Source organism: Neopelma chrysocephalum, unplaced genomic scaffold, assembly GCF_003984885.1.
Source record: "Neopelma chrysocephalum unplaced genomic scaffold, ASM398488v2 Primary Assembly neopelma1_96773, whole genome shotgun sequence".
Lineage (NCBI taxonomy): Eukaryota > Metazoa > Chordata > Aves > Passeriformes > Pipridae > Neopelma > Neopelma chrysocephalum.
The window spans coordinates 712,381-723,268 of record NW_020925417.1 but is presented as its reverse complement, the minus strand read 5'-3'; the positions used below and the strand labels follow the sequence as shown (position 1 = coordinate 723,268).

At 37.2% G+C, this 10,888-nt stretch overlaps 1 protein-coding gene across 7 annotated transcripts in view; it reads left to right on the top strand.

Annotated features, from left to right (window-relative positions):
- The window catches only part of XRCC4 (X-ray repair cross complementing 4), a 156,014-nt gene that overhangs the window by 625 nt on the left and 144,501 nt on the right, over positions 1-10,888 (top strand). Inside the window, exons 1-2 of one of the 7 annotated variants that reach the window (XM_027709375.1) lie at positions 377-662; positions 6,119-6,235. The exons of 3 other annotated variants lie outside the window; for them this stretch is intronic. The gene's annotated coding sequence lies outside the window, so the exon portion shown is untranslated. Of the gene's footprint in view, positions 1-376; positions 663-6,118; positions 6,236-10,888 lie in introns of those variants that run through there. 3 more of the 7 variants (XM_027709376.1, XM_027709370.1, XM_027709373.1) reach the window with 3 other exon arrangements.

The window sequence follows — 10,888 nt, the reverse complement described above, 5'->3', positions numbered from 1 at the left end:
GAAGACACACAGTAATTAAAAGAGCTTTGGTTTCCAGTCATACGGACCTCAAAAAGCATTCCTTGGTTTTCATGTCTCTGTTCTCTCTGTGTTTCAGCACCAAATTGTTCTTGTTTGTCTGCTCAGTGTGGAACAGGTTTTGCTTTTTCCCTTCGTCAGGGGAAACAAATTTTTCACCCTAAAAATAACATTTTGGGATAACATTTGACATAATTCCTGAAGCTGCTGAGAGTTTGTGTATAAAATATGTTTTTATAGTGGAATCAAGGCAGTGTTCCACTAAAGCAGAGGATTTTAAGGCAAGTGACACATACACAACCCACTTAAAATGCTGTTGATATCTTCTACAGGGCAACTTCACTTGCAGTAGTAGCTTTGGTCACTACAGTTTACATTTCTCTGATCTCAGATTCGTAGTCCCCAGAAATGTGACGGAGATGTTTTCAGCAAAATCAAATGTAGAAGCCGAAAAGGAAAATAATGTTTCAGCAAAAGCAGATGTAGAATTTCTCGGGTGGGTTTTCTTGCATAACTTGTTTTTCTAACTTGTGGGTCTCAGGCACTATGTTGATTTTGGATTTGTTCTTACTTTTCTCTAGATTGTTTAAGTCTAGTAACTATGAAGGCATGTTAATTTGCAAATTCATCTACTATATTAACAGGTAATTAGCAACATGTATGATCGTTTTCTCATAATATGTTCATACATCAGTATTTTCTGATATTTCTTACTCCTTTTCTGATACTTCTTATTCTGTTAGTGAATTACATTCAATGGATCTGTTTCTTGTCATCACATGTCAAGGCTTTGGATTAAAAAAAAACCCCTAAATGCAGTAAGTTCTAAAACCAGCTTTATTATCTAGGATAACCTCACATTAAAGTGCTTGAACGATGTCACATTAAGGGACATTTCTAAAGAGAAGGAAGTTGTAACTGTAACTAGTGGACAACCTCTGGTGGTCACCATGACCTAAGATTTTAGAGACAATAATACCTTTGAACTTTTCTTCTGTGTGTCTCTGAGATGGAAGGAGAAAACTGGGTTGTTTTGCCTTTTTGGATTCACTTTTGGATGCTCAAATGTGAGTTAGCTACTCAAAAAGTTTTCTTGTGACGTCCAAGGAGAGTCCAGCTGTCAGTGCATGGTCACACCACAACCTTCTTTCAGGTGGTCAGCTAGGTTCCTCTAGTGTAGTTTTGTTTACAAACATGCCCTATATGATAAATTTTTTATACTTTTTTCCTACTTCAATAGTTTCTGGTGAGTTCCTGTATGAAATCCCTTGCAGACTATTGTGCTCATGGATATGCCACGAGTCCTGCAGGGTCACTTACTGTTTTGTCTCAGTGCCTGTTTCTGATGTCCTCGTTATCTTTCAGTGCCACTTGAGGATGAGAAATTTTAATCCCTCACTTGTGTCACCTAGGGATTAGCAGTAGGTGAAGGTTGTTTTTTAAGGGGTTATTTTAGAGCTCAGGAGCCCCAGATGAAAAAGCAACACAGGTCCTAGAAGAGTGGATGGAATCACCCAGAGTCTGGGGTGAGGTTTTTGGGGACTCCTGTTATTATCTGATTTTTCAAGGTTAACAGGAGGCAGCTATGATTTCTTCACTGATGTACCTGGCAAAAATGTGGCGTGCTTGCTGATACTATGTGGAACACATAAAATCATGTGCATGAGTTATGATCTGGACTAACTTCATTAGATAACCAAGAATCCAGTTTAGACAGCTGTTGTAAAATGCTATTAAATGGGTCTCGAAATGATACTTTTTTCCCACCAAAAATGGAGTTTGCTCTAGTTCCATCCCTGATTTGAGCTGTGTCCTTTTCCTTGGTTAAGAAACAGTGGCTTTCAACTCCTGCTAATTATAATCAGGATGTCTTTGTGGATTTTAGTCTTCCCCACCTCCTTTATCTCTGTAGATGAGGTGGAAAAAAAGGGAAGGTGGTAAAAACCTCCTGCGATTTTGAAGATTATGAATGGAATGTTGTATCAGATAATGTAATGGTAAAGGACTGGTGTCCAAGATATGTCAAGACACAAAGGAGTTACTGAATTATATTTGTTACCATGTTGACACAAGCTCAGGTGAAATGTAGGAAATAATTACAAACCAAATTACTGTTGTTTGGTGATCTAACAGAGTCAAATCTGATCGACAGGAAGAACATGTCTTACAGGAAAAGTTCCAAGTTGGAAAAAAAAGATTTATTATATGTGTGTGCCTGGGCAAGGGCCTCTGGTGTTACTGTCTCTTAAGGCAGACTAGTGATTTCACAAAATATTTCTTGATTAAATTACCCAAATTTGCAAAGCATGGAAAAATACTGGATATTTCTGCATCTCCTCTGCAGACTCTCAGGTGAGTTTTCTGTGAAGGGGTGTCCTCCAACTGAGCAGAGAGATAGAGCAGAGATTGTGAAATAAATTGTAACAAAGGGAGACTGATCTTGTGTGATTTTAAGAGCACAGAGACTGAGAACTCTTGTGCCCTTGATCTAGACATCAGCCAAATTGCTGGCTATCTTGGGGCAGAAATAATTAGAGGAAGAGTGAGGCTATATATCTTATCATAGCCTGCATTTGTTTTTGTTTGGTTGGTTTGTTTTTTGGTGTTTTTTCGTTTGTTTGTTTTTGTTTGTTTGGTTTGGTTTTTGGTTTTGGTGGTTTTTTTTGTTTGTATTTTTAAAATTATTCCAATGATTATGAAAGGGATTGTTTGTTTACAAGTCTACAAAGGGGTTATAGTGGCCGCCCTTTTCAGCTCAGTAGCTGAACAGGAAAGAGGGACCCTGGGGCTTTCCAAATGCCTTCAGCTGTGTCGGGCCTGGGGTGGAAACCTCACAAAAGCTTGAGGAGGGATTTGCCTGGGCTGAGCCAATGAACAAAGATACAACAGTCCTTGGAGGCAGCCAACTGTGTTGTGTTGGCTTATTTTAAATTAAATTACCCCAACTGAAAAACTGGTCGTTAATTTGCGGAGTCCAGCATGGCCTGGGCAGAAATGTTAATTTTGGTGAAAGCTGACATAATTATTTTTGGAGATAAGAGGCAAGGAACCAGGTGAAGCATCCTGTGTGTCGTGGTAATGAACCTACTTGACTTAAATCTCCTGAAGGAAGTATTAGAGAAAAGGTGGTTTTTTTCCCCCCCTCTGTATTGGTCAAAGTCTATAGATGAAAAATGTTCTTTATATTTCATCATGTTTTAAAATCTTGGCTGTTCCACGGATTTGTTTTATTAACCTTGACTATCCTAAAAATATTTTTTAATTTTCTTTAATTAAAGAGGTAGAGGAGGAATTTTTAAAGTATATATTGATAATATATCTATAGTATATGTCTATTTTGCGTAGTGTGTATATATATACTTACATAATTTATATAGTGTATATATATTTAGTTAATTTTAGATTCATGTAATGATTTTGGCCCTTTTGATGGTAAAAAAAAAAGGGGAACTTGTAACATTGAAAGAGTGGACGATGTATTATGGGAGTACTTTACCTAAAACTACACTGAAACAGTTTATTTGGGCTGTGGAGAAGTGACTCTTGTGCCCAGAGTTTGTGCACAAACACTTTTGGGTTTTTTATGCTCCTGTACCTGCATTATTTGAATTCTTAGGCTTACATCCTTAACACAGCACCCTAAGACCCCTCTGGTGTTTCAGACTTTACATTTTAAGATCTCAAAACTCTGTGTAACTGGTAGAGTGTCAAAGTACTTCTGTGCTGTATTTTCCTAATGAGTGCTTAATTGCCCTCTCAGCTCAAGTCCCAGTGGCATTTTTCCCCTGGTGTGCCCCTGCTGTGTCATCTGCAGATTTCTACTAAAGAATTCTTTAATAGATGTGAGGGAAAACTAATATTGAAAAGCTGGTTTCCTGAAGTAGACTCCCCACTTGGCATGAAGTGTCTTGGGTAAGGGTTAAATTTTTGAGCAAGGTTTTGTTGGTTTGGTTTTTTATTTCTGTTTTTTCTAGTCCACAGTAAGAACTATCACATGAAAGAGTCATGAAAATTGCTTGGAAAAGCAGTGAGCTGATGTGTCTGGAGAGGCTTTATATTTTTTATGTGCAGAACTTAAGATGGAAAAAGCACAGGGGACTCCTGTGAAGTTCTTCGTGTGTTCTTTCCTCCCTGAATGTGGCTTTTATTTGAATTTCTGATTCACTACAAGCTCATAGATTCATAAATGATGGCTCAGGGTGTAGATTCGGTGGCCACTGAGTTTTCTGTGGAACTGTGTTCTTATTTTTTATATATTTTTTTTTTCTTAGAACAAAGGTTCTTGTTTGCTCAGTGCTTACTGAGGTTATGGGATTTGTGTACTGGTGCTTCTGCCCTGTTTTGTTTGGTTAAATGCGCATCATCACAAAGCCTAAGCTAAAGTGGTGCCTGTGGAAACAAGTGAAATAGGAGTTCAGTGTATAAGTCTCTTTGCCTTATCTTCAAACTCCGCCTAATCCATCAGGAAAGTAATTAATGTTCAATGCCAAGTGACAAACATGACACTTAAATTTAAGTGCATTTAAAGTGAATAACTCAGTTTGTTGTGAACATCTCGTGAATTATGTTTCCATGTGGGTCAGACAAAACAAAGTGAATTACAATTTTTAAATTAATAAATTTAAGTCGTGTGAACTCTTTGTTTTCAGGGAGCTCAATGTTGCCTTTTTCCAGTAGATAAATAGCGAATGGAAAGAAAAACATAATAAAACTTTCGTTAAATGAAGACTGAGTAATGCAGAATTTTCTTCAAAGAAAGTGCCTTAGGAAACAGTTTAGCAAGATGAAGCAATTTGGAACCTGGGCCCATTTTTTTATTATTAATTTGACAGGGACGTGAAATTAAAATAATCTATCTCTTTGAAAAGTCTTGGGTGTAGAGGTGGGAGGATGTGTAAGGCTTCACAGTTATACCTGCCCTTGTTCCACTGAAGTGGCTACATTTGGTGAAACTTGTTTTTCCAGGTTACTGGGCTCAGTTTTTCAAAACTCCTCAGAAACCTTACATGTAGAATTATGTCCATATGTATTTACCTGACACACTGGTTTCTTTGTTTCATTTGTCTTTGTTGCAGACTTATTACTCTTGCCTATGGAGCTACTGTGGATTCAGTAGTACTGAATTTAGTAGACTGAAAAATTAAAAAAGAAAAAGGCAGATTTTAGTGGAATCTGTCACTCAGTGATGTTAAGTTTAATGTGTTTACAGAAACAGTGGGATTGTAATATGGGGACTAAAAAGTAGAAAACAAAGGAAGTCTGTGGGACAGATTTGTATTGAATATCCTGATAATATTTAATCTTGAAGAAGGCAGTGTTTTGGAAAACAGATGATACCTCAACTAGACTACTATGTTATCCAAATAAACATCAAAAAACATATGTATCGGAGTATTTTTGGATGAAGAAAGGGTGATTAAAACATGCTGCTTTTTTTTCCCCCCTCCTAAAAAATTCCTCAACTGTACTGTCTTCAAATGCATAATACTATGTTACTGAGCACTGCAGAGATGTTTTAAAAATACGTCTAAGATAACTTGAAATTGTCATAATCTTTGTTTTTACTGTTTGAATACGCTGAGCTCAGAAGTTGCATCTGGCACAATTTCCTTTTACTGCTTTTTATCTGCAAAACTTGTAACACTTTTAGTGCTCTCTTTTCAGAGAAATTATGGGGGAGATTGATATATGCTTATATTGATTTTTTTTCTTTTAATTTAAATGGGGAAGTGAGTTATTTTGGAGACACATTTATCTTATTAATAAATAGCCTAAGGTTTTCAAGCGGAGGCACTGTGCCACCCTTGGCTTTGGTAGGACCTTGGAAAGCCAGGGTGTCCTATGCCACAGTGGAGTTATAAAGGATTTGTTGGGACTTGCGTCTCCCAGAGGCAACGAAGTAGGGGAGTCTGGGTCTCTCGGACACGCCTGCTGACTCTTCATCCCAGATCTGCCCTCTGGAAGCTGGTCTGGTTGTTATCTTTGATCTTTGCTCCCTTCTATGCACACTTTTTAGTAACTTTGCCACTAAAATTAACCTTTTCATCAGTAAATGTGTTCATTGCATGACTTTATTGTATTTTTATTTTATTGTTTACAGGTTTATAACAGTGTATCCTGGTTTATCTTTGGATGTTGGAAAGTGAGGATTTGCCAGCAAGCGCACACTGAACTGTTAGTGTTGTGAAGAATTGGTAGAAAAGGGTGAAAAAGAAAGGTTTGTCCCTTTTATAAAAATCTATCTGGCTACTCCCTTATTTGCTAGTATTTACTAGTATAATTGCCCACTTGGGTGTTTATTTTAATACATTGAAGGCCTTTTTTTTTTAACCTTATTACAGCTTAATGTAGACGCTCATAAGTAAGCTTGGCAAGTGTGGATGCCTGGAGTGGGTAGTGGGTTAGGCTGGAGACTTCAATGGGATAAAAGACACCAGGGTGGGCTTTGCCTCCAGGCTACAATTAAGATCAAGGCTTTTTAGTGAGATTTGTACTTTAAAGGTTGTTGACTGTCTGCTTCCTTCTGTTTCTCCTCATTTTTCAGCTGGTGACTGTAGTAAATAAGTCTGACAGGGGTATTCAGATATATCTTTAAGTTACAGATGAAGGCTATGATTGAGGGTTTCTTCAGCGTCAGACAAGTATTATGGCCAGTGGGATGGGAGGCTTTTTGTGAGATGGGACAGGAAAGATGCTGTATTGTTTTCTTCATGTTTGTTGGCCCAATCGTGTTCCTTCAAAAAGAAAAGAGAGAAGAGGAAGTCCCTATTGGATCGAGAGTACTTCTAAGATTAATGCAGTCAGAGTTGAAGTTTTTGTCAGATCTTTTAATGCTCTTTCTCTTGAAGTATTGGAGTTAATGGAATTTTAAATTAACACGCGAGAATATCAATTTGTGTGAAATATATAACTGGAAATATGCATAAGTATAGGTATTTCCTCCTGTTAGAAAACGTGGTAATAGCTAGTTTTAATCTTTAAAAGCAATCTTGACTTTTTCTCGACTGGTTTAAATTTCCAGTTGTTGACTTATAAGTATGTGTAGGATCTCCTGAACAGCACCTGTTCTCTGATTATAAATTAACTATTAACTTCCTTCTGATTATTGGATTCTGATTTGTAGTTGTTCTGGTCAGAAGGAATCAAGCTTTAGGCTTTAATAGCAGTGTGTGGTCTTCTATTCTGAACTCCCATTTTTCTTAATAAGAAAGCACTTAAGTTAATTGCTCCCTTTCAAAGACATAGTAGCTCTTTCTGGTCTGTAAGTAGCCTTTCATGCATAGCTGCTGAGGTTTGGAACACCTGCAACCCAAGCAATTTGAAAAAAAAAGCCATTAGTCTGCATGGAGGAAAAAAAGTGCTGAAGTTCAAAATATTATCAATGATGCTGTGTTGGAACAGCCTGAAAGATCTGGCTTTTGGTGTGGGCTTAGTGCTATCCAAAACAACATATAAAATCCTTTGTAAATCAGTTTTAAAAGTGTCTTGTTTATTCAGAAGCCCCTGTGTGCAGTGTTTGTTCTGAGCGCAGAGACACCAGCCAATGAGTGATTTCTCCTCAGAAAGAAACATTGCCTAATGTAGATTATAGAAGCCAAAGACCAAAGGGACAAAGTGCTAAAGATAAACAGCTCAATCCCCAACTATTCAAAGGGCTCAATGAAGCCTCTGATTTACAGATTTGGGGTGGGACTATTCCCACCTGCAAGTCTTGGGTCCTTGGCTCTGGCATGGTGAGGTGCTGGTGTTCTGTGTGACTCTCTGTGGCCTTCAGGAGTAAAACACTGGCTTTCTTAGGGCCCTAGCACATCAGTTTTGGGCAGGTTTTCTTTGTCATAATCAAGAGAAGGAAGAAAGTACTGGCTGCTCGCATTTTACTGAGACAGTGAAGGGAAAGAGCCCACAGACATGGCCTTGGTAAATATTGAGTGGCACTTGAAAGTACTTCTCTGGGCTAATGGATTCAGAGGTGCTCTTTAGACTGCAATAATGAGTCTGATTTCAATAATTTAGTTTACTGGGTAGCAATAAAAACATAATCTGTTTTTATGCAATGATTTTATGTTTTTTCGACAATCTTTGCCAGCAGCTGGACTGGTAAATAGTAAGACTCACAAAATTCAGATGGCTCTTTTAACCATTCTGAGCATTAATACAGTTCCTACCTTCCCACCTAAAAATGCAAAAGGAAAAGTACGTCCTAAAGTTTCAACTTTGTATTTTTGGCTCTATTTCATAATGAAATTTTGACTTGGTGGAAGTAGTTGATCAATGAAGAGTCACGTGCACTTGGCATGTTGGAAGGTGATGGGGTGATGAGGGAATTTTAATGAGCAGGTGGTGGATTGGGATGGATTAGTTATGAGGAGAGTGTTTTGTGTCAGCTCTTGAAGTATAGAGCAAGACATCTTTTAAAGATGTTAAATAGAGTTACTGGAATGTAGGTAGTATGTCCAATTTCCAAATTCCTCCGCATGAAGTTCTTGTTTTGGAAATACAGTGGTGTACATCTGTTGTTGCCTTTAGAATGGGTGCATTCACCTTATGGTGAATTAGTAAGGAATATGCTCTGTTTTAATATCTGTATTTTTATTTTCTATAGTGGTAATTGCTAGCTGCTAAGTAGTTAGGTAGCTCCTTTGCTATTTTTTGCTGTATTCATGCTTTAATTGTATGCAGTATATCCATTTACTCAACACTACACTAAACTCCGAAAGGGTTTTATTGTTGGGAGGTTTGTGGAAAAGGGAATTTTTTTTGGTTGTTTTTATTATTGTTTTCTTTACAAACAGGTTTTTGCAAAAGCAGTAAAGTACAATATTATTGTTTGCAGTGTTGTTTCTATGTACTGTGTTGGTCAGACTGATTTTCATGAAGAGGGTTTGTTCCTCCTCTTGAATAGAAGTATATAACAGTCATTATATACAGCCAAGAACCCTTAAGCTTTTGCTGATGGGTTGGAACACTTGAGTGTTTGGGGATGTGAAGCCAAGCTGAGCTCTGCTTAGTGAGGCAGTTTCTAAATATGAAGTAATAAGAAATACTCCTTTCAAGAGGTCAGTGAGCACGCTGGGAGAAAGTGTCTTCATTTTATGCTGTCGGAGAAAATTGTTCAGAGACACACAATAAACCATGGAAAAGCAGGAAACTGTATTTTGCGTTTATTTTGAAACATTCTTCTGCTTTGTGTGTGTCTCCTCAGTGTGTTTTCATTGAGGTTGTGCTTTACCATAGGTGTACAAATTGTGGGAGGGCTTTCTCAGCTCTATTAACAGGCTCTTCCATTACACTGGTAGGTGACCTCTTATGGATGTTGTCTAAACAGAATCTTAATTTTTACCTGTTCCATATCGCTCCAGTAAAATACTGTTGTGTGAAGGTGAATTCATGGGATATTATTATATCATATTTATTTAGTCTCAGGCTTTAAAAACCTTGTTAGTGCATCTTTAAATAAATAAATAAATAGATTTCTTTGCTATGTGACTTTGACCTGTTTTTGTGTCTCAGGACTGACACTTCGTTCCCTTTATATAAATAGAAAATTTAACTCTGTTGCTTTGTTTATAGACTGTTATAAACAGTCTATGTTAACAACAGAGCCTCTGGTGCAGGTGGTTTTCACTGAATGATACTCTGCTTTGTCATAAGAATCAAATAACACAAGCAAAAACTCCCCGTTGGACTGTATATATGCATCATTACCTTGAGTGCTGTCTGTCAGGGTTGTGTGCTACAATCTTAAAGTAAAAAACAGTAATTGGAGTCTTTTTAAAAACACTATCTTTCAGAGAAGGACTCGTATGAAAATATTTCATTGTATTTTTCCAGAATAAGCAAAAAGCAAAAGGGAATCTGACAGGCAAAGGAAAATACATGTCTGCGTTCTTGAGCATGCTTTGTCAATTACTTGTTTTTCCTGCCCTGTGCTCTTTATTGACCCATGTCCAGGCACTTAATGCCCTACAAATCTTTATAATGTCTGTATTTCTAGAATCACTAATTGCAAAGGCATTGTTCCAGTTGTCCATGCCCCAAAAATTTATTTTTTTTTCTTGCTTAGAGGTGCACAGACATGTTGTAGGTTTTCGGAAGTGGCCATTTACTTGATGATGAAAATAGAAAACTTTTTTTTTGTTTGTTTGTTTTGTTTGTTTTTTTTTTTGACACAAACTAATTTTTCTATATTGTTTTTTATTAACATTTTAGTTTCTGGTGCATTTGCAGAGAATTGAAAGCTGGAGTTTGACATCTGTAGTAGTAAACACACTGGTGGTTTATGGATGTAAATAGTAAAGCTTTATGCTTGAAAACGAAGTCATACATATTTTGCTTCTTTTGAATACTGTGCACTTGTCTGGGATGAGTTTCAAATATTGATGGGTGCTGAGCTGGGCAAATCAGGCACAAGACAGTCAACTGCAGTTAAAACTGTTCCTCCCAACATGAAAATGCCAAGTTTTGGTGAGGCCTGATGTAGTTAAATCTGTATCTAGATTTGGCTCTCAATGTCCATAAGCAAAGAATGAATTTCCTTCTACTACCACTTGAAGAACAGAGTCCCCTCAGGGCCTGAACTGATCTTAAACATGATTATTTATTGCTACACTTTAGGTGGAAAACTTGATAGAGCATTTCATACCCAACTTGTCTGAGCATCGTTGTATTCAGTAGATGCAGTTTAAATACCTCAGTTGGGTTTTTGCTGCTTTTACATGCTATTTTTAGTGTGTGAGTGAACATGTAGCCTTTTACCAGTCACGTCACTCAGTCAGATTAGACTATCTATAAATATATATATAATATATTAAACTATATATATATACCTTCTAAATGCTTAGAAGGTCTTATGTCAAGCACAGGTTGCCAG